Below are 25161 nucleotides of genomic sequence, written 5' to 3'. Positions count from 1 at the left end.
CGTGGGCGGGGGAGACGGCGTACTAAGCAAGCTTCTCCTCGTTCTGCGAGTTGACGGGACACATCAAAAGTACTCCAGTGTATAGAGCCTTGCCTCTAAGGTAGGCCCCACATGGTTTGCCTCTTTTTTTAATTTAACATAACGCGTCAAGTCGCAATTTGTTTGTTCACCCGTGGTAGACGATCCTCCCTCCACCAAGTGGACAACCAGTACACGTGACAAATTACCACGTGGGCTGCCTTTTTCGTACAGAAATGAGCTCCAGCGTGTACCCGCGCGGGTGTGGTTGGGAAAGAGATGGGAGTACGTGTGCCGCACGTGCACCTCTTCTCTTCGTGCACGTCCCCCACCTACGTCGGTGTGTGTGAGAGAGGTACAAACCTAGACATAATGTGCCATCCATCCCCATGCCTCCGCCCAGTCCGACCATCAGTCACCACCACGCCCCACTCCTCCTCACCTTATCTCTCATCTTTCTCCCTCCATTTTTATATACAAGGGGCCACTATCAAAATTACAATTTGCAGATATACAAGGCCACTAACACTAATCGATGCAATATTAATGGTGTTTGCCTCGTGGTACTAACAAAGGAGGACATTAATTATCCCTTGCATGCATGCGGGAGTTTGTAAAAAAATGCATCTTGATGTTCCATGAAATGCACGGGCATCTTGCTAGTCCATGAAAACAACACATGGAAAAATTCCACGGCGAACGAGGGATTTGAATTTGTTGGGAGGGGCTGTTTGGATCTTACCCGGGGTAGCGAAAATATTGGCGACCCTTTTGTCCACCAGTGCCTTTGCCACTGATGAACGAGGAATGGCTCGGGTGCTCATGTTGTCATGCATCCTCCAGCACGCACGTTGGAGACGAGCTCGCACGAGCTGTGTTTTTTTGTCCCACAATGCCGCCCGAGCCGCCCGCAGACCGACTGGCGACCCGCAATTTACGCCATCCAACCGTAGCCGCACACATTATGACAGCAACTCAACCAACCGAACAAAATTCACGCAAACACGTAGACAAACTGATATTTCATATAAACAACGATGGAAATCACATAAAATACCGGATTTTCATACAAACATGAAGGATTTCATTACATTCAAATGAACTACGCGGTGCTAGTTCTGGACAGCACGGGTATATAATACCTGGCCTAAATGGTCGCTCGCCGATCGATTTGTGTTCCTCATGTCTGGCAGCATAATCACCGGACTGCTGGGAGCCCCGGAGGTATATGCTTCAGCGCAAAGGACGACTCGCTTCCCCACTGCCCAACTGATATCATTGGCTGGTGCCGAAGATGATGGTGGTCGGCACCGGTTCGAGTTCATCACCGGCCACTACTTCGCCATGGCCGGCACCGGCTTGAGTTCATCCTAACATTCCCCTCTTCCGTGGAGCCCATGCGGGGTCGACAAAGGTCCTCGCAACAAAAGGATCCGGCAAGACACCTGTTGTGTACGCCGGCGTCGCCTCCGCGGTGGCCTTCATGGGACCCAAGCGGCGGCGGCCTCCCGTGTTCTACTTCTCCTCAATGATGGCGGCGGACGCGGAGGCGCTGGCCACCGACTCGTCGCTCTCCGTGCACCCGGCTTCTGTCACTGCTTGCATGGCGCGGCCACCGGCATGGGAGTCTCGGCCACAGAAACGGGAGACGCGGTACGAGGCGGCGGCGTGGACGGCAGCAATGACGCCTGTGCGCCGCTCCTCGTCGAGCTGGCCTGGAGCGGCGAGTTGCTGAACCACGCGCCGGCTTGGGGTGGCAACTGGCTCCGTCGGGCAAGGGGAGGGAGGTGGATCAGCGAGCTGCATAGCTCGTATCCGGCGGGCTACCCAGCCGGCTTGGATGTGGAATAACTACTCTTCGTAAGCCATTGTAAGAGTGGACAAAATGGTGGAGGATATAGGGGAGCGGCAGAGGTGTGCGATTCTTGGCCGGCGTTTGGCCTCGTTTAAATAGGAGATTAAATAGATGGCGGACGGAAGGAGCTCGGCTGGCGTTGCGTTTAACACCGGCCCGGTCATGAACGGACGTGTGTCCAGAGTGGGTTTCTTGGCTTCCACACGGGCGGGTTTCATGGAGGCGTTTGAATGCGGCACGGAGGCGTGTTCAGCCAGGCGTGCCACGAGTGGCGCCCTCGACTCTGACCTAGGACACCGCACTGTTCTTCCACTGACATGTGGGCTCTTTGGGTGCATGGCCTGCATGTCAGTGACCCAACGCAGGCAGCGCATAGCAGAGGAACCTTTGGTGGGCCAGGGCGGTCAGAAGCGGGCATTTCATAAACCGATGATTGTTCATTGAGTGTGACGTCATCTTTTTCATGTAGATAAGCCTACTATGTTGATAGCCCATTCGATATGTTGTGATTCATAAAGACCGCTGCAAACATCAATGTTCTGCTTATCACATATAAGATTGATTAATACCCATAACAATCCATGTCCTTAACAAAGGGTGCATGCACGTATAGGTTGAGTGTGTGTCTTGCGTCGTGTGCTATGTGCATGCAGGCATGCGAGTGTTGCGTGCGTGCAAGGGTACGTTTCAGTGTTGCATGCATGGGTGCGTACGTGCGTGTGTTCGTGAGTGCATGTGTACGTGTCAGTGTTGCACGCCAGCATGCGTGTGTGTGTACATGTCAGTGTTGCACGCCTACATGCGTGCGTGTCTTGTGTGCGTTCATGTGTACGTGCGGGGTGAGGCTACATGTCAGTCGACTGACTTTTTCATCTCTGGTCATTAGATTTTCCAGCCGTTGGATACGAAATCAAGGGCCTCCAGTTTATCATCAAACTCCACCCCCCCTGAGCTGCCAGCCACCATCGGCCGAACCGCCAGCCCCCGCCGCCCGCGGCTGGCCCGCCCTCCCCGAAACCACTCCCCACCGCCGGTCTGTCGCCGCCCCGGCCATCCCTCTAGGCCCCCCCGCGGTGAGCTTTTTCTCCGGCGATCCCCACGCCACCGCCCAATCACCGCACCCCCACCGTCGGCGACTGCCAACCAGAGGTCTCACGACTTCGAATACCCACCGACCACTAATTTATTGCCATTTCTGTCCTTCATATACGCACTAACGGGTGGGCCCTATGGTAATGTGCGCTACTGAATGTGGACCATTTAACTGGTCAATTGATCGTGTTATCAACAAATTACGGAGCTGTATGGTGAGCCAGTGACCGTACGATCACCCTAAAATGTACTCCTATTTTATTAACACAATACAGACTCAAACTACCATTTCTTTCTTTCATATACGGGCTGATGGGTGGGACCCACGGTTACTCGCCCCGATGGTGCAACACTAGTTGCGCCGCATGGAATGTTTGACTGGTCAATTGATTGTGTCATCAACAAAATACGGAGTTTTACGGGTGAGCGAGTGACCGTATAATCATGATATGTATTTGTTTAACACGATACAGACGCAAGGGCTCATATATACACGCAAGCACTCACCGCTATAAGCGCACACACGCGAACCCTACCCCTATGAGCACCTTCGAGAGAGTGGGCCAGCATATATGATCTTGAGATTTTATGAAGTCACCATAGGTGCCTCGTAGTCGAGTGGAACGTCTCCTCCCACAGAACGTACATCGCCGGAAAATACTGAAATTAACACAAGATAAATGCGAGCACCGGGACTTTAACCTTGGTGGGCTCGAGAAACCACTGTCCTCTAACCATCCAACCACATGTTGGTTAGCACAACAAAATGTATGTGGTGACCGTGATGAGCTTATTCTAAAGTCCAGTGACCATATCGTGCTTTCGCTTCAAATACAATGACCGTAAGTGTCGTCAACAAAATACGGAGCATGCATCAAATGCAAAGTCCGTCAGTGTCATCAACAAAATATGGAGACGTATCGTGAGCGATACCGTTGTACTAATGTATATGCTTATTTTCTTTGTGGCCGATTGCGTGTGTGGTGTGGTTGGGCACATCATTTCTAGTTGTGGTGGGTCAACATGAAGACTCATGGGTCGGTTCCATCCTACGCCACATATAGGTTGGACCGAGACGTGTTATACAAAGACCCATGTGGAGGACTCGGCGTACAACACGAAACTACTAGAGTCACGGAGGACTCTATCCCCACTGGTGATAAGCCGACTATATATGATTTGTAACCCTAGGCCCTTAGTATGTTATACAAGCTTGGGTGCTAGTTCGTCGATAGTATACACACATGCACAATGCCTGGTATTCACGTGTACTTTGTACACACCCCTATCACTAATATACAGTACCAGGAGTAGGCTCTTTCTTCAACTGCAAGGGTCCGATCCGAACTAGGGTAAAACTTTGCCTCGTATTACCATCCAGCCTAACAGCTAGGGATATCCTACCGAATGATATGATGAAATCATATCTGCCAACTACTAAGAGAGAGGTGTGTTGGGGAGCAATGTGTGCGAGAGAGACCTAAAGATAATGTGTGTGCGGGAGACACGTAGGCACATATATGTGCGTATAGAGGGCTAGTAGAGACCATGCATGTGTATATATGCATGTGAGAGAAATAGTGTTTTCCAACTGAGATTAGTGAAAAGAGAGGTACATAGTAGTCAGAAAGAGAGAGAGAGAGAGAGAGAGAAACAGAGAGAGCATGTGCGTGAGACACCCCGACACCTTGAGAGAGATTGTGAGCATGTGTGAAAGAGAAATGCCGATGCATATAAAGTGTGTGCACTTATGTGTTAGATAGAGAGATATATAACGCGTTTGTGAGAACGGGGCGAGGCATAGTGCATCTACGTGTAAAAGGCGGTTCTACACATTAAATTAAAATATAAATGTCATTATTATTTTTGGATGAGGTCATGAATTTTGCAAATTGCGTATGGACGAAAATCGGTCTATCAGACACCCATACTCTATTGAATTCTAGCATGTGCATGTGTTTATTTCATATTATCGATCCATAGAGTGAGAGCGGTTTGAAATACAGGCAATGGATGCTTTTGAAATTCATATATAAACATTAGTTAGTGCACTCCATGTTGTTAGTGTGAAGCACTTTATACATTTGTCACTTGCATGGATACATTCCAAATTGCTAGCTACGAAATAGAATACATGTCGAATTCAACATAAAGGGGGTTTCGAAGATTCGAATTCATAGGAAGTGCATTCATCTATTTGAACCCGAGATAATAGCATTTGTAAACCAGATGTAAAAGGGGGCATCAATCTTTGTTGTGAGTTTGAACATGCTATATATATTCATATGCATATCTAAGTTTTTTTTGCAACCAAGGAGATTATATCTGGAACCATGCATGAACTGAGGTAAGTTGCATATTTTTTAATATATACTCGTGTACAATGTATATTCAAATGTACACCCTCCATTCCAAAATAATCGTAGCTTTAGGATTTTCAAGAGTAAAGATTTGTGAAGTTTGACAAATCCTGAAAGTTCAATTCAAGAGAACCGAAAATGTTAATGCTTCTGCTCCCAAATATTGAACGAAGCGCCAAATAGGCCTCTGGTCACCTGAAACCGCGCGAGACTAATGTTTTGGTGGTAGGAAATTACTGTCCTGACTCTGGCCCGTGTAGCCTATCGGCCCAATGTCCAAAGGTCTAAACCGGGGTAGGTTTGTAACTTCACCAAGACGCCAGTCTCAACCACCTCCGAGAAGCATTCATACGCCATGGGTGCCTACCCATGCGCATGGCCAAAATCTATCCCGCCCACATTTGGGACACCTGACATGAATGTCCTACCCCGAACCCGCAATATGTCCGAAATTTTAGATGGGGGCAAAGTTTGTAACTTTCCCCAAATTTCAAACAAGCGCGTCTCAAACCGAAACATTGTTCTCCCTTAGTTCCCCGCCTCCCTCCGTTTCCCCATTCATACTCCGTGGGCGCGAAAACGCCCTCTCCACCAGTAGAGAAACCCTAGCCTCCTCCATCCTCCACCCCATAGCGGCCAATCCACCGCAGCCCTCCTCCATCACGCCGGAGCCGGTACCCCGACGTCGTCGTCCAACGCAACCACAACCGCAACACCCTCAAGGACTTAGCAGCTAAAGCCGAGGCTGAGCTGCCTCCACGATGCCGACGCCGACATGCGCCATACCAGAACCACTCCGACCACGCCGTCCTGCGCCTCACTGCTGCGGCTCCACTGTCGCAACCGTCCACCGCACCGGAGCTGTTCCCGCTACGCCGTCGTTCGCCGCCTCGGATCTGCTTCCCCGCCGCCGACAGACGGCCACCGCACCACACTCAACAACTTGGCCATGGGTTCGTGCAAGGCTGCACCATCCTCCACAACTTCTGGTTTCCGGCGAACAACAAGAAGATCGTCGGAACAATAGAAGGAGGACACAACACTGCCAGCAGAAAGAGGTACTCCTCTTCCCTTATTCGTGCAAATCTTACGTCTCCGCTCACACCGTATTCATCCCACGAAAGAAACTAGTTGAGCGCTTCTTACTGCATCTTCTTCGTGATACTAAATGCACAAGGTTTCCTCCTTTTTACTATTTCACCTTTGCTAGAGGTCAGTAGCCCGCCTAGATTTCAATTCAGGGTCAGTCGAACCGAAATTAAAAGAAGCAGCACCCTCTTAGGCGCGCGGAGCACCTAGTCCGCCTGTTCCCCGGGGAAGCGGCGCATCGGTGTCTATCATAGGGGTGTGGCGCACAGGAGCTGCTTGCGCCCGATCTGGAGGTCGGTGGGGCTTGAATGGATGGCCGAGGGGGCGGTGCCAAGCACAGTGGTGCGGTGAGGTCGAGGGGAGGGCGCAGGCAGAGTAGGAATACTGGGCAGGTGGTCACTGGCGTTTCGAGGAAGATCCTCAACACTGACTAGCTGGAGGTAGATGAAGGCGATCTGCCCGTTCTTTGTACATCGGACGGTGTAGAAAAAATGGACTGACCTATTTGCTTTCAGTCGATTGTTATTTTCATAGAATCATGTAGTAATTTAGTGTACCATGCATGTTGTAGAGCTATCATATGTCTCCGTCATTTATTTCTCACCGACCTGCTATCTGCTACCTTTACAATGTACTAATTGTGCACACACTTCACCCATACTCACACTATTGTTTTTTTATGCATGGGTATTTCAGACTCTGACGCAGTGTTGATGAATGCAGAAAAGAAGAGACAGAAGTCGCTCCAGTGTAATTCGAAGATAAGCACTAAGCGTTTCAGCGCTCTAATGGGTGCAGTGTCAGCAGTTGGAGACAGTAAACGTAGCTCTGCAGTTGATGATCTCAATTGCCACACACAACCATCCCAGGTGCTTGCTTTAACTTCGAGCTGTCAAATGTGGTTGCATGTTGCATATGGTGTCTAGCTTGTATTGCTTCCAATTTGGTTAAATTGCATCTGCTTACTTTACACATTATACCTTTGATAATGACATGCCTTCCTGTTTTTGATACATAGTACATATGTCTATTAACCATGTTCGTACATCAAACTAATGCTCTTTTGTATCCCTCGTCAATCACTTATGATGAGACAGTCACCCGAGTGGGTTACTGTGAGACGCCCTACTCGTTTAAAGAGTGCAGTGTCATCCTCCCCACATGATTCTCAAGAAACAGCAAGGCTAAATGAAGATAGTCAACGTAGCTCTCTAGTTGATCACCGCAATTCCCCCACACCACCATCGCAGGTGCTTGCTCTTACTTGGCAGTGTGATATGTGGTTGCATGTTGCATATGGTGTCTACCTTGTAATGCTTCTAATTAGGGTAAATTGCATCTTCTTAGTTAACACATTATACCTGTGAATATGACATGCCTTCCTGTTTTTGGTACATACTATGTCTTTCTATTAACCATGTTCTTACATCAAACTACTTTTCTTGTGTATCCCTCATCAATGCTCCTAATTTGTTAAATTGCATCTCCTTAGCTTACACATTATACATGTGAATATGACATGCCTTCCTGTTTTTGGTACATAATACATCTGCCTATCACACCATGTTCTTACATCAAACTACTGTTCTTGTGTATCCTGCGTCTATCGCTTATGATGAGATAGTCACGCGTGTGGGTTAATATGAGACGCAATACTCTTATAAAGAATGCAATTTCATCCTCTCCACATGATTCTCAAGAAACAGCAAGCCTAAATGAAGATATTGAACGTAGCTCTGTACTTGAAGACCGCACTTCCCCTACACCACCACCACAGGTGCTTGCTCTAACTTCGCAGTGTGATATGTGGTTGCATGTTGCATACGGTGTCTAGCTTGTAATGCTTCTAATTAGGGTAAATAGCATCTGCTTAGTTTACACACTATACCTGTGAATATGACATGCCTTCCTATTTTTGGTACACACTACATCTATGTGTTAACCTTGTTCTTACATGAAACTACCTCTCTTTTGTATCCTGCATCAATCACTTATGATGAGTCACCTTTATTCGTTGCATATTGCATATTATTTCTAGCCTATTGCCATGTATTACTTCTAATTTGGTCAAATACATTTGTTAGGGCACCCTTTTAATTTGGCAGAGTGATATTGGTTTCATCTTTCATTTGGTTTCTAGCTTGCATCGATTCTAACAAGTTCAAGCACCTTGTGCTTACTTTACACTTTATACATCATACATGTCAATATGTCACGCCGTCCTGTTTTTCATACATATTCCATCCTCCTATCATGCGGCTGCCTTACATGAAAGTAGTGTTCGTCAGTATCATGCATCAATGAGTTCTGAAGAGCAAATTTTATTCCTTTTTCTTGTGGGTTTGACTTGACAAGGCAAAATCAAGAAAGAGGAAGGAAAAGAGTAAGGAAGGCGATGATGGTGGTCCTCTACAGCAACGTAAACGGAGCATCTGTACCGATTCTCCTTGTACTGATAGTGCATTACAAGGTCCAAGTCTCCGCTCCCCTACTCGACCATCCAAGGTGCTTGCTCTAACTTGGCAGTGTGATATCTGGTTGCATGTTGCATATGGTGTCTAGCTCGTATTGCTCCTAATTAGTGTAAACTGCATCTGCTTAGCTTACACATGATACATGTGAATATGACACGCTTTCCTATTTTTGGTACATACTATATCTGTCTATCACACCATGTTCTTACATGAAACTACTCTTCTTGTGTATCCTGCATCAGTCACTTATGATGGGACACCTTTAAGTTGGCAGTGTGATATTGGTTTGCGTCTTGAAAATGATTTCTAGCATGTATTGCCTCTAGTTTGATGAAGCCACCTATGACGAGACAGTTTTAACTTGGCAGAGTGATATTGATTACACCTTCCATATGGTGTCTTGCAGTGTTTCTAATTTGTTGAAGTGCCTTCTACTTAGTTACCACATCATAGGTGTGAATATGTCAAGCCGTCCATTTTTTCGTACATATTCCATCCTTGTATCATGACTTTTCCTTTCATCAGAGTAGTGTTCGTCGGTATCATGCATGAATGAGTTCTGAAGAGCGAATGATATTCCTTTTTCTTGTCGGTATGACCTCACAATGCAAAATCAATAAATCTGGAGGAAATTGGCAAGGCATTGGATGATGGTGGTCCTTCCGAGCAACTGAAACGGAGGTTCTCTACAGATTCTACTCTGCCATCCTCCCAACAAGATTCGCAAGACAACGCAAGGCTAGACAATCAACGTAGCTGTGTAGATGATGAGCACATCTCCCCTACTCCACCATCACAGGTGCTTGCTCTAACTTGGCACTATTATATTAGGTTGCATGTTGCGTATGATGTCTAGCTTGTATTGCTTCTAACTTTGTTGAATTGCATCTGCTTACTTTACACATAATGCCTGTGAATATGACATGTGTTCCTGTTTCTACATCAGACTACTATTCTTGCATATCCCACATCAGTCACTTATGATAAGGCACCTTTAAGTCGCCACTGTGATATTGGTTGTGTCTTGCATATGATTTCTAGCATGTGCTGCTTCTAATTTGTTGAAACGCCCTACAGTTTGAACTTGGCAGAGTGATATTGGTTGCATCTTTCATATGGTGTCTAGCTTGTAGTGCTTCTAATTTGTTGAAATGCCTTCTGCTTAGTTACCACATCATAGGTGTGAATATGTCACACCATCCTTTTTTTCATACATATTCCATCCTCGCATCATGTGTTTGCCTTTCATCCGAGTAGTGTTCGTCAGTATCATGCATGAATGAGTTCTGAAGAGCGAATTTTATTCCTTTTTCTTATCGGTTTGACTTCACAATGCAAAATCATTACAGCTGAAGGAAATTAGTCCGGCAGTGGATGATGGTGGTCCTTCGGAGCAACTCAAACAGGGGGTCTCTACAGATTCTACTCCGCCATCCTCCCAACAAGATTCACAAGACAACACAAGGCTGGACAGTCAACGTAGCTGTGTAGATGATGAGCGCATCTCCCCTACTCCACCATCACAGGTGCTTGCTCTAACTTGACACTATTATATGTGGTTGCATGTTGCATATGACGTCTAGCTTGTATTGCTTCTAACTTGAATCTGCTTACTTTACACATAATGCCTGTGAATATGACACGTGTTCCTGTTTCTAGAACATACGTGTACATGATGAGCACATCTCCCCTACTCCACCATCACAGGTGCTTGCTCTTACTTGGAACTGTTATACGTGGTTGCGTTTTCCGTATGATGTCTAGTTTGTATTGCTTCTAATTATGCTGAATTGCATCTGCGTAGCTTACAACTTATACCTGCAACGATCACTTACCCATAAGACACATTTAACTTGGGACTGTGATGTAGGTTGCATCTTGCATTGTCTTCTAGCTTATACTGCTTCTAATTTCTTGAAATGGCACTTATGACGAGACACTTTTTACCTGATAGAGTGATATTGGTTGCATGTTCATATGGTGCCTAGCTTTCATTTCTTCTAATTTTGTTGAAATGCCTTCCGCTTACTATTTTTTCATACATATTCCATCCTCCTATCGTACGTGTGAATATGAAATGCTGTCTTTTTTGTATATATTCCATCCTCCTATCCTGCGCTTGCCTTACATCAAAGTAGTGTTCGTCTGTATCATGCATCAACCAGTTATGCAGAGCTAATTTTATTCATCTTCTTGTGGTTTTGACTTCATAAGGCAATATCAGAAAATAGGAAGGAAAAGAGTAAGTTAGGGGATGTTGGTGGTCCTCCGCACCGGCGCAAACAGAGACTCTCTGGATTTTCCACTGCTACTGCTAATGAAGTTGAAGTCCCAAGTCTACATGATGAGTTCATCTCCCGTACTCCACCATCGCAGGTACTTGCTCTAAGTTGACAGTGTGATAATTGGTTTCATGTTGCATATGTTGTCTAGCCTGTATTTCTTCTATTTTGATTAAATTGCACCTGCTGAGTTTGTACGTTATACATGTGCATATGACATGGCTTTCTGTGTCTAGAATACACTGCATCTATCTATCATACCATGTTCTTACATCAAAGTACTGTTGTTGTGTATCTCGCATCAGTCACTCATGATTGGACGCTTTTAACACGGCAGTTTGATAGTGGTTGCATCTTGCATTGATTTCTACGTAGTACTACTTCTAATTTTTCGAATTGCCACTTATGACACGACACTTTTAACTTGGCAGAGTAATATTGGTTGCATCTTTCATATCGTGTCTAGCTTCCATTACTTCTATTTTCTTGAAAATTCTTCTGCTTAGTTTGCACATCGTAGCTGTGAATATGTCATGCCGTCCTGTTTTTCTTACATATTCCATCCTCATACGGTTGTCTTACATCAAAGTATTGCTTGTCTGTATCATGCATCAATGAGTTCTGAAGACTTATTTTATTCTTTTGTGTTGTGGGTACAGCTTGACATGGCAAAGTCAAAAAAGAGCAAGGAAAATAATATAGTAGGGAGTGTTGTTACTCGTCGGGTGAAACGGAAAAGGTTCTGCCGTCGAGATTCTGGTGGTACTTATAGTGTAGTAGAAGGTCCAAGTCCACCGGCTAAATATACAAACACAGTATCACCTGCTCCACCAGCTGTAGCATCCGCTTCAACTGTACCAGCATCTCAACTATTTACTCGTTCGTTTGCTCCGGAACTGGCCAGTTCCCAAGCTGCCTTCACACCTAACACTACTTCCGAAGCACTACTGACACAATAGGACTTGGCAAGATCAGATGAACCTCATGAGCATCAACACCAAGACGGTACCTGACCGAGTCAAGTTGCAGTTGCATGCTCCTTTATATGTACTCTCATAGTTTGATGTACACTAACACTTTCCACATTCGTTGTTGAACTAGCACCATGACGCAAGCGGAAACAGACATCAGGGATAATGCTTGACAGATTAACAAAATCTAAAGGAGGAAGAATGGAGATCCATTTTGAGGCAAGTTTAAAAAGGCCACGTGATGCTACAGAGTCAGCCAAGTTAGTATCAGAGGCAGCCATTGCCGTTAGGTGTCATGCACATATCCTCCCAACATGGATCCAGTACAGGAACGAGAAAGACAATACCCAGTTTAACACCTTCCTTGACCATTTATCCGTAAGTAATGTTATTCATCGCAATTAGTAATATTGTCTTGCTCTGTCCCATACTTTCTAGCTTCCTCCTAATAAGACTCACATTCTTTTTTCAACAGATGAGGTTCAAGTTGGATCCGAAAGATGATGCAACTAAACAAGCATGCACTCATGTTTTTCAGTCTGCTCTGCGAAAGAATCGGTACCACCTTCGAAAATCTCACTTTGAAGGCAAGGCTAACAATGAAATCGCCCAAACATCTCCAGTGGAATATATTACAGATGAAGACTGGACAACCCTCGTTAACCACTGGTCTGATCCAAAGTATCAGGTAGGCCATATGTATTTGATCAGACCACATATTGAACTTGTATTTATGTATGTGCCTTACAAGTGTATCTTCTTCTAGGCTAACTGTTTGAAGAACAAAACCAACCGATCTAAAGTGAAATTCCAACAGACAACAGGATCTCGTAGCTATATTGCACACTGTGAGGCTCTTGTAAATAGCTGCTACTTCCTTCTTTTTTTGTGCCATATTATCATATCTATATTGACTTGTTCCAAATACAGAGGAAAGCCCGTGCGGACCAAAAAGAACCTGAACCGAATGCAGTGCAAATATTCAAGGATTGCCACACCAGCAAGATGAAGGGCATGAGCACACCAGTTCAAGCCGCTGTTGTAAGTCCTTACTCCTCCTGCCTTGAACTGATTGGTACTCTGATGTGTTCATTTAACTACTTGGTTTGCAGCCAATGTCAGTTACTCTGTTCACTTTTATTCATAGTTGTCTTAACATATCATTTCACCTTACATGGTTTAAAAGAGATGAAGGATATTCTTTTGGTCTTATTCTGTAATCTAGTTGTTATGTTCACGTGCGCACACAATGATAAAATTGCCTGTTTGTTTTATATCTGTTTGCCCATGATATGAATGATGTCATACGATGTTCATCCTACTTTAAACCATGTCTCTTTATCATTAGATGTCAACGAATGTGAGGAAATAGACAATAGAGTAGGCATGCTACATGGACATATGTTCCGAAAGTGATTTTATTATGTAGTTGGCACTACAACCTAATGTATTACAGTAGTTCACCAAAATAAGTTATGTATAAACGTTTAACCTACTTTGTTTGTTTTTGTCTCATTAGTAACTTATCTGGTACACTAATCTACAAGTTCAAACTTTCAGGAAGCTATGGAACAAATGATTGAACAGCCACAACCACCTGAAGGTGACGAGGCTACTACAGGCACAATGTCACCTCTTGCTGCAGTGCGTTAGTATCTCTCCACTAACAGTGCAAAAAGCACCTTCCTGCGTACTTCTAGGTTGGTTGTCAAGGTAACCTCGTCCAAATCGCCTACTGAACAAAATCTTCCTGCTAGACAGAGTGATATATATGTGCTCCAGACACAAGTCCAATCCCTAACGGACGTTCTTTCGGAAACAAGAATAGTGGTTGAGAAATGTCGTCAAGATATGAATGGTTTTGAAACCAGACTATCAGACATTCGCTTCGTTGTTCAAGAGCAATGGCGGAAAAAAGGTGGAGATCGTGCTGCTCCATCAGATTCTACAGCCTGAAACATTAGCACTCAGGTCAAATGATCTATGCTTCTATACATCTGATGGTGCTTTTATCTGGAAGGAGTGTAAACTTTATGCCAACAGGCCTTTTGTTGTATGGTTGGAATTTATTTTGTTGTGATACAACATTTATGATGCTGCCTTGGGCTGCAGTAATTACGACGCTATTTTTGTATAGTGTAGGTTTATGTTAGTAATATATTCGGCCGAAAGCTTCATAGGAGCCCAACATGCCAACATTCGTCGGGCCCATTCCAATTGGGCTAAAAACTATTACGGGCCGAAATTGGCATGTAGCCCACTAAAAATATCTGGGCCTAAATCAGCATAAGCATTCATATTTTTCTGGTAGGCATGTGCCCATAGTGGGCCTTTAACAGGCCTAAACATAATTTGGGCCCTCAGTAAAAATAGGCCGTTTACAGGTGTAAATATCTTGAGCCCATAAAAAACATGGGCCTTTAATATACTGAAAGTGAGATTGGGCCCTGATTGTGCCAAATAACCCACTGGACTTAGCAGGCCAAAATGGTGGCCCATTTACGATGCGGATCTTTGACAGGCCGAAATTCGGACGGGCCGTAAATGCGCCGACCTAATACACGGGCCTTTAACAGGCCCGAACTTCGGTCGGGCTAGATTATCGTCATTTTTATATGGGCCGTTAATGGGCCTGATATGACGTTGGGCCACATATGGCCCATGGTTTACGTCCGGCGTTACTAGGCCAAAAATGACAACAGGCCGAAAGTGGCCCAAAGCTATAGTGGGCCTCTAACAGGCCGAATGTCAGACATGGCCGAATATGACCCAAATCCTTCACGGTCGTTTATGGGCCGAAAGTTTTGATGGCCTGCAAATGGGCCCAACTGAAGCCGGACCTTTAACAGGCCGGAAATACACCGGGCCGTAATTCGACCCAATTACTTAGCAGACTGTTAACGGGCCAGAAGTGACCATGGGCCGCGTTGATGACAAGTTTAGGACAGGCCGTTGACGGGCTAATTTGACAGAGAATGTTGGGCCTTTAGCTGGGCCGGCCCATTATGGTCTGCATAATCTTGTGGGCCTTTAGATGGGCCGGCCCATTGTGGTCCGCAAAATCTTGTGGGCCTTTAGCTGGGCCGACCCATTATGGTCTGCAAAATCATGCGGGCCTTTAGCTGGGCCGGCCCATTATGGTCCGCTAAATTTTGTGGGCCTTTAGCTGGGCCGGCCCATTATGGTCAGCTAAATCTTATGGGCCTTTGGTTGGGCTGGCCCATTTAAACTTTGTGGGCCACTTTTGGGCCATTCCACATGTCAACATATCATAGGCCCATCTCGACCGTTGGATGAGTGACACCTGTGCCAACGCGGAGCTGACGCGTGGATCCGTCAGCCAATGAGTATTTTACACGTGGAAAATCGGCATTGGTCGTGGCTGTTAACGGGTTATCGGATCCAAAATCTGACCCGATAGCTTAACGACATTCCGTTACGGTGGATTCCACGTGTCGGTCACCCTTGAGGAAAGCACTTCTGTGACGCGCGATTTATCTTCATGGAAGTGGACACTTCTGTGATGATAATTTTGGCAATGTCATGGAACACTTCTACGACAGCACAGGTATGACTATCTTGATTCTGTCATAAATTTGTCATGGATGTACATGCATGACAGAAAACGCGACCTACTGTGACAAACACGTATCATCACGGAAGTGTATTTTTCTGTAGTGTTGGTTGCAAAAAAATAGTTAGACATGCGTATGAATATATAGCATGTTCAAAAGCAAAACAAAGATTGATGCCCCCTTTTAGATCTGATTTACAAATGCCATTATCTTAGATTCAAATAGATGAATGCACTTCCTATGAATTCGAATCTTCGAAACCCCCTTTATGTTGAATTCAACATGTATTCTATTTCGTAGCTAGCAATTTGGAATGTATCCATGTAAGTGACAAATGTATAAAGTGCTTCACACTAACAACATGGAGTGCACTAATTAATGTTTATATATGAATTGCAAAAGCAATGCATTGCTTGTATTTCAAACCGCTCTCCTCTATGGATCGATAATATGAAATAAACACATGCACATGCTAGAATTCAGTAGAGTATGGGTGTCTGATAAACCGATTTTCGTTCATACGCAAATTGCAAAATTCATGGTCTCATCCAAAAATAATAATGCCATTTATATTTTAATTTAATGCATAGAACCGCCTTTTACACATAGATGCACTATGCCTCGGCCCGTTCTCACGAACGCGCTATATATCTCTCTATCTAATGCATAAGTACACAAACTTTATATACATCGGTATTTCTCTTTCACACATGCTCACAATCTCTCCCGGGGTGTCGGGTGTCTCAAGTCCGGACCCTTGCAGTTGAGGAAAAAGCCTACTCCTGGTACTATATATTAGTGATAGGGCTGTGTACAAAGTACATGTGAATACCAGGCATTGTGCGTGTGTGTATACTATCGACGAACTAGCCCCCAGGCTTGTATAACATACTCAGGGCCTAGAGTTACAAATCATATATAGTTGGCTTATCACTAGTGGGGATAGAGTCATCCACATGGGTCTTCGTATAATGCGTCTCGGTCCAACCTATGTGGCGCAGGATGGAACCAACCCATGAGTCCTCATGTCGACCCACCACAACTAGAAATGATGTGCCCACCCCAACTAGAAATGATGTGCCCACCACACCACACACGCAATCGGCCACTAAGAAAATAAGCACATACAATAGTACAATCTTATACATGAAAGTTAATTGCATGGTGCATCCAAAAAAAATTGTTCTACATTGTGAATGTTTATATTTTCTCCTAAAATATTAGTCATGGGAAAGAGAAACGAAGGGCATATCTCTCCTTGCCTCCACCGGACACCCCCTCTTTCTACATCACTTTCACGTACGCACACAAACTATCTGTCGGCCCTCTAAAAGTATGCATGCCCCTGACACATTCACGCGTGACGGTCACTGTATTTCAAGCGAAAGCACTATATGGTCACTGGACTTCAGAATATGCTCATTACGTTCACCGTATACATTCTCGTGGTGATCATACGGTATCTAGCTCACGATACGTCTCCGTATTTTGTTGATGACACTAACGGGCATTGTATTTGATGCGTGCTCCGTATTTTGCTGACGACACTTACGATCATTGTATTTGAAGCGAAAGCATGATATGGTCACTGGACTTCAGAATAAGCTCATCACAGTCACCACATACATTTTGTGGTGCTAACCAACCTGTGGTTGGATGGTTAGGAGGACACTGGTTTCCCGAGCCCACCAGGGCTAAAGTCCTGGTGCTCGCATTTATCCTGGGTTAATTTCAGTATTTTCCGACGATGTGCGTTTAGTGGGAGGAGACGTTCCACTTGACTACGATGCACCTATGGTGACTTCATAAAATCTCAAGATCATATGCTGGCTCACTCTCTCAAAGGTGCTCATAGGGGTAGGGTCTGCATGTGTGCGCTTATAGCGGTTAGTGCTTGCACGTATATATGAGCGCTTGCGTCTATACGGTCATTGGCTCACACGTACAACTCCGTATTTTGATGATGACACAATCAATTGACCAGTCAAACGTTCCACGTGGCGCAACTAGTGTTGCTCCATCGGGGCACGTAACCATGGGGCCCACCTGTCAGCGCGTATATGAAAGAAAGAAATGGTAGTTTGAGTCTGTACTGTGTTAATAAAATACATTTTAGGGTGATCATACGGTCACTGGCTCACCATACAGCTCCGTAATTTGTTGATGACACGATCAATTGACCAGTCAGACGATCCACATCCAGCAGCGCGTATATGAAGGACAGAAATGGTAATAAATTAGTGGTCGGTGGGGATTCGAAGTCGTGAGACCTCTGGTTGGCAGTCGCCGACGGTGGGGGTGCGGTGATTGGGCGGTGGCGTGGGGATCGCCGGAGAAAAAGCTCACCGCGGGGGGGCCTAGAGGGATGGCCGGGGCGGCGACAGACCGGCGGTGGGGAGTGGTTTCGGGGCGGGCGGGGCGGCGTGGCGGCGCAGGCTGGCCGCGAGCGGCGGGGGCCGGCGGTTCGGCCGGTGGTGGCTGACAGCTCAGGGGGGTGGAGGTTGAAGATAAACTGTAGGCCCTTGATTTCGTATCCAACGGCTAGAAAATCTACTGACCAGAGATGAAAAAGTCAGTCGACTGACGTGTGGCCTCACCCCGCACATACACATGCACGCATGCAACACTCGCACGAACACACGCATGCAGGCATGCAACACTGACTTGTACACATAATGAACACACGCACGCATACAGGCGTGCAACACTGACACGTACACATGCACTCACGAACACATGCACGTACGCACACATACATGCTACACTTAACATACACATTCACGCACGCAACTCGCACGCCTGCATGCACACATCACACGACACAAGACACGCGCTCAACCTATACGTCCATGCACCCTTTGTTAAGGACATGAATTGTTACGGGTATTAATCAATCTTATCTGTGATAAGCAGAACATTGATGTTTGCAGCGCTCTTTATGAATCACAACGTATCGAACGGGCTATCAACGTATATATGAAAATTTTAAAATTCTCTTACATTATATAGTAGGCTTATCTACATGAAATAGATGACGTCACACTCAATGAACAAACATCGGTTTATGAAATGCCCGCTTCTGACCGCCCTGGCCCACCAAAAGTTCCTCTGCCGTGCGCTGCCTGCGTTGCGTCACCTACATGCAGGCCATGTACCCAAAGAGCCCACACGTTAGTGGAAGAACGGCGCGGTGTCGTACGTCAGAGTCGAGGGCGCCACTCACTGCACGCCCGGCTGAATACACCTCCTTGCCGCATTCAAATGCCTCCATGAAACTCGTGTGCAAGCCGAGAAACCCACTCTGGACACACATCCGTTCATGACCGGGCCGGCATTAAATGCAACGCCAGCCGAGCTCCTCCCGTCCGCCGTCTATTTAATCTCCTATTTAAACGAGACCAGACGCCGGCCAAGAATCGCACACCTCCGCCGCTCCCCTATCTCCTCCTTCACCATTTTGTCCACTCTTAGAATGGCTTACGAAGAGTAGTTATCCCGCATCCAAGCCAGCTGGGTGGCCCGCCGAGCCCGGCGGATACGAGCTATGCAGCTCGCTGATTCACCTCCCTCCCCTCACCCGACGGAGCCAGTTGCCGCCCCAATCCGGCGCGCGGTTCAGCAACTCGCCACTCCAGGCTAGCTCGACGAGGAGCGGTGCACGAGCGTCGTCGCTGCCGTCCACGCCGCCGCCTCATACCACGCCTCCCGTGTCTGCGACCGCTTCTCCCGTTTCTATGGTCGAGACTCCCATGTCGGCGGTCGCGCCATGCAAGCAAAGACAGAAGCTGAGTGCGCAAAGAGCGACGAGTCAGCAGCCAGCGCCTCCATGTCCGCTGCCATCATCGAGGAGAAGTAGAACACGGAAGGCTGCCGCCGCTTGGGTCTCATGAAGGCCACCGCGGAGGCGACGCCGGCGTACACAGCAGGTATCTTACCGGATCCTTTTGTTGCAAGGACCTTCGTCGACCCACATGGGCTCCACGGAATGGAGAAGCCCCCTTCCACCATCATCTTGTGCATCAGCCAACGATATCAGTTGGGCAGTGGGGAAGCGAGCCTCCCTTTGCGCTGAAGCATATACCTCCGGGGCTCCCAGCCGTCTGGTGATCATGCTGCTGGACATGAGGAACACAAATGGATCAGCGGGCGACCATTTAGGCCAGGTATTATATACCTGTGCTGTCCAGAACTAGCACCACTTTGTAGATTTGAATGTAATGAAATCCGTCATGTTTGTATGAAAATCCGGTATTTTATATGAATTCCGTAATTGTTTATATGTAATATCATCGTGTTTGCATGAATTTCGTCCAGTTGGTTGAGTTGTTGTCAGAATGTGTGCAGCTACGGTTGGATGGTGTAATTTGTGGGTCGTCGGTCGGTCTGCGGCCGGCTTGGGCGGCGTGGTGGGACAAAAAAAGCTCAGCTTGTGCGAGCTCGTCTCCAACGTGCGCGCTGGAGGATGCATGAGCACCCGAGCCATTCCTCGTTCATCGGTGGCAATGGCACCGGTGGACAAAAGGGTCGCCAATATTTTGGCTACCCCGGGCAAGATCCAAATAGCCCCTCCCAGCACATTCAAATCCCTCGTTCACCGTGAAATTTTGCCATGCGCTGTTTTCATGGACTAGCAAGATGCCCGTGCATTACACGAAACATCAAGATGCATTATTTTACAAACACCTATTGTGATTGACCCATGCAGGAGTAATCCCATGTGTAAAAACTAATGATATCTCGAGAATTTTATCAAAAAAAAGGTATCTCGAGAATTTGATCGAAAAAATGATATCTCGGGAAAGATGAGAGATAAGGTGAGGAGGAGTGGGGCGTGGTGGTGACTGGTGGTCGGACTGGGCGGAGGCATGGGGATGGACGGCGCATTATGTCTAGGTTTGTATCTCTCACACACACAACCACGTAGGTGGGGGACGTGCACGAAGAGAAGAGGTGCATGCACGGCACACATACTCCCGTCTCTTTCCCAACCACACCCACGCGGGTACATGGTGGAGCTCATTTCTATACGAAAAGGCAGCCCACGTGGTAATTTGATACGTGTACTAGTTGTCCACTTGATGGAGGATCGTCTACCATGGGTGAACAAACAAATTGCAACTTGACGCGTTATGTTAAAAAAGAGGCAGACCATGTGGGGCCTACCTTAGAGGCAAGGCTCTATACACTGGAGTACTTTTGATGTGCCCCGTGAACTCACAGAACGAGGAGAAGCTTGCTTAGTACGCCGTCTCCCCCGCCCGCGGGCGCGGTGGCTCGCAGGACGAGGTGAAGCTTGATTACTAGTACTCCCTTCGTTTACTCCTCGTCCCTACCTTGGTTAGAGAGATTATCATATTGTTTGAAATATGTGTCTTTTAATAGTAGGAGTAGTAGAGTGGTATATAGGAGTAGTACTACTACAACAATTTCCTTGGAGTCCGTGGTGCAGCAAGCTACCCTAGGCTATGTTACTACTCCCTTCTTTCCGGTTTATGACTCAATTTCAAAATCTCTCCAACCAAGGTAGACGGTGAGTGGTGGAATTAATTTCGTAGTTTGCACAAGTAATTAGTACGCTTGATTTTCTCAAGAAGTTATGTTTACCGGGGCATTAATTAGAATGAATGCATGCATGACCACTAAATTTCCATGAACTTCTACATGCATTGGTGAGTTTTCTCTTGACACTGCTTGCATCGGGTGATTTAATGCACCTTAAATCCAAACATGTGATGGTACTACTACTACTAGTAGAATTGAGACTTATAAAACGGAAAAACAAATTTTTTAGATGAGCCCTATAAACCAAAAAGGAGGGAGTAGTAAGTAGTACTACCTGCATAGTGGGTACGTACTCCGTAAAATCAGATTTTCCCAAAACTAAGTCGCTCAACCTTTATTTGCTTCTTTCCCTTCCTGCCTCGTTGCCTCAAACAGACTATGCCAGACTCCCCTGCCTGCCGCGTGGGAAAAGACCCGCCCGCACCCTTTTTTAGTCCGGGTTTGTATCGATGGATCGTGCGAAGCAGCAAAAACCAAGCCATGTCTTGTACTCCTCCATCAATGCTCGCTTTCATGACTTTTGTACTTCCTCTCGCCTACATGTGGGACATATAGCAACCGGGTCAACGTCTCATGCACCAAATAACAGTGCAGAAAAGCAGGGGGACGCACCCCAGTCGTATCGCCCCAGTAGTAGTAATGAGCAATGAGACATCAAATCACAATGCCACACCTTCCCAAACGGACGAAGCAACCATTATTTCACACTTCGCTTCGCCATCATCTCCTTCAACAAAACCATGTAGTATTGCTTCTGCCTCAAGAGGGACACGTGCATCGCCTTGGTACATCATGACACGTGGGACCGCATGACAGGCCATGCTCCCTCGCCCATCGCTCGGTAAAATCACCTCATTTTTACTACTTCCTCAGTATCGGTTTACAGGGCATGCACGTCGTTCTAGGTTGAGAATTTAACTGACTATAAATGTGATGAACAAAATATGTTTAGAAACTACATCCGCTTAGGAATCCAATGATATACTTTTTGTGACATAGTAACTCATATTTAGTTAGTCAAATGGATGACCTAGAACTACGTGCACTCCCTGATATTTTCCTCGCCCTTGCTTCTACTATGGTTTTTTCCATCATGGACGGCCCAAAGAATGTCATGCAGCTGCGTCTCCGGCCCGCCCAGGACGAAAAGCTCATTTTCTGTCATGATTTTTTGTCATAGAAGTAGGAGCCGACCACATCTATGATGATACCGGGTTTTGTCACAATTATCGTCATAGAAGTGTCTTAAGCATGACATAATTTTTTTAGTTCGGACCAAAATGTCATAGATGTGTCTTTTTTGTAGTGATAGTCTGATTGCCTGGTTCGCTGCGCAGACACCTCCTTTACGGACCAAGACGTTGGGTCAAGTGTGGTCGCACGCTATGCCGAACACCCCCGTAGCATCTACTGGGGGCTGAAGCCGATGATTGGAAAACTTTCAGAATTAAAACAGTCGCACAGGAGGAATAGAGTTTCAGATAAAGGCATGAATATATTACAAGCCCTAGTTCATAAAAACAAAGTCCGGATAACCATCATACATTCATTCAAACATGATATCCTTGGAGCATTGGCCCTCTACTATTCGGGCACCCGCGAGGACATCGTCAAAGTACTGCTCCGGCTTGCGATGGTACTTGCCTTCGGGAGGGCCTTCAGTTGCCACGGCGGTGGCCTTCATCTTCGCCCAGTGCACCTTGACATAGGCAAAGGCCATCCGCGCACCCTCTATGCACGCCAAGCGCTTCATAGCTTCAACTTGGGGCAGTGCATCGGCTAGTCGCCTCACCAGGCTGAAGAAGCTGCTAGGAATGGGTTCGGCTGGCCAAAGCCAGACTATGATGTCCTTCATGGCCAGACCGGACATCCTATGCAGCGCCTAGAGTTGCATCATCTTGTTGTTCAACAGCGTCGGACGCTCCGGCGCTATGAACTGTGACTAGAATAGCTTCTCTGTCGTGTTCCCCTCCTAGGCTCGGAAGAACTGCGCGGCGTCGGCAGCACTCCTCGGAAGATCCACAAAGGCGTCTGGAGAACTCCAGAGTCGAGTAAGCAAGGCATATCTTTGACCCCCAAATATACTCTGCAAGAGAAAGGGCTTACCAGTCGCTATCTGTTCGGCCTGCCAGATCTCTTCACGAGCACTCCGGGACGCAGTCCGTGCCTCCTTGGCCTCATTGAGGGCCTTGGCGAGATCGGCCGCTTGGGTCATACTCTTCTCCTCCAAGGCCTCACACTTGCCTATGGCATCCTTCAGCTCTTGCTCCACCTCGGCCACCCTCTCCTCGTGCTGGCGGCGGGCGACCTGTTTGGTCTTTAAATCTGCAGCCGCTTTGTCAGCGGCCGCTTTGCTTGCTTTCGCCTGCGCCTTGGCTTGGGCAAGGGTGCTCTTGAGGGTCTCAACCACGGCCGCGCTACCGACAATCATAATCATCGCAGGGCATGAGCTAAAACTCTGAATTTGCATATCACTTCAGATATATTTTTTATATATATAGGGTGGGTCTATTCTAATAACACCCTTAAGACCCTTATTCTGCTAACAAAATCTATTATTCTGATAACACCACCACTACCCCACTTCCTTCCCACGCTCGTGCCCAACCTCCTCGCCCTCCACCCACGAGCCGCCCCACCCTCCCCACATTCTTCCGGCATGCACCCAGCACACCCGAGCCCCCAACCCACCCTCCCACCTTCTCCGGCGTGATGCCCCACCCGAGCTGCCGCCACACCCTCCCCACCTTCTCCGGCATAGTGCATCCACCAAGACGCCGTGCCACCTTCCCCACCTTCCCCGGCCGCTACGCCACCCCGGCTCCTTGCTGCCCCATATCCTTCCCCACCACACAACCACCTCCCGTCCCAGATCCATGGTCACGGCGCCACCCCGACCAACTACCAACCACGCCGCCACGCCCCTCCCACTCTCCAGCATGGCCAGATCCCATCCAAATCCTCCCCTTCCAAAGAAAACCATAGCCACCCCAGATCCCCACCGCGATTCCCCTTCTGCTGCTTCCACCTTCTCCTTCCGGCCACCCCTGCCGCCGCACCGGCCACTCCCCAGCACCGCCGCCTCCTACCCTCGTGCCGCCGCCTTCCCGCGCGCCATCGCCTCCGGGATCCGCTCCAGCCTGGTCGCTGCTGGATGGCATCGCCATCACACGATGCAGGGAGCTCGGGTCGCCGATGGTCTTCCTCTACTGGATCCCCTCCAACAAGTTCCCCTGCCTCCCCTCCCCTCCGACGAGCTCTCCTGCATCCCCTCCCCCCATGTGAGCTGCCTTGAAGGCGGTCAAGGCTCCCGATGCAGTTCGATTGGTGGTGTGATGCGGTGTGTGCAGCTTGCAGCTCGGAGAGAGCAGGCATGCAGTTCGTTTGCCCATCTGCAGTGTGGTTTGCCTGGTTCGACCACCACGAGCTGCTCTTCACCAGCAAAAAGACTCCGACCAGCAAAAAATTCTTCATCGTCCAGCGTGGGATGCAGCCCATCGGGGAGGCGATGTGCGGTCCACGACAAGCCCCAATGCAGTGCAGTATGTTATCTGAGAAAAGGCCCAAACCTCACTCCGTTTTTGTTGCTTCTATAGTTCACTTTTTTGATTTTTGATAGGGAAAATCAAACCCACAACAGTTTACTATTCATATTCTTCGGTTCAGTTTGCCAACTTTTTGCAGGAGAGGAAAAACATCAAAAAAGAGAGAGAAAAAAGTGTATTGTGCTCCTGGCAATCAGTGCGGTGCTCCTGATGCAGTTTGACAGCTCACAAAAGCAGTCCACAACGCCAGCATCATGTTTGAGAAAAGTTCTTTTTTGTTGCAGATTTTGGATGAGCATCTGCCATGCGGTTCCAGCGCAGATGATGTTCTGGCGCAG

Source organism: Triticum urartu, chromosome 3, assembly GCF_003073215.2.
Source record: "Triticum urartu cultivar G1812 chromosome 3, Tu2.1, whole genome shotgun sequence".
Taxonomy (NCBI): domain Eukaryota; kingdom Viridiplantae; phylum Streptophyta; class Magnoliopsida; order Poales; family Poaceae; genus Triticum; species Triticum urartu.
This window is presented reverse-complemented; position numbering follows the sequence as displayed.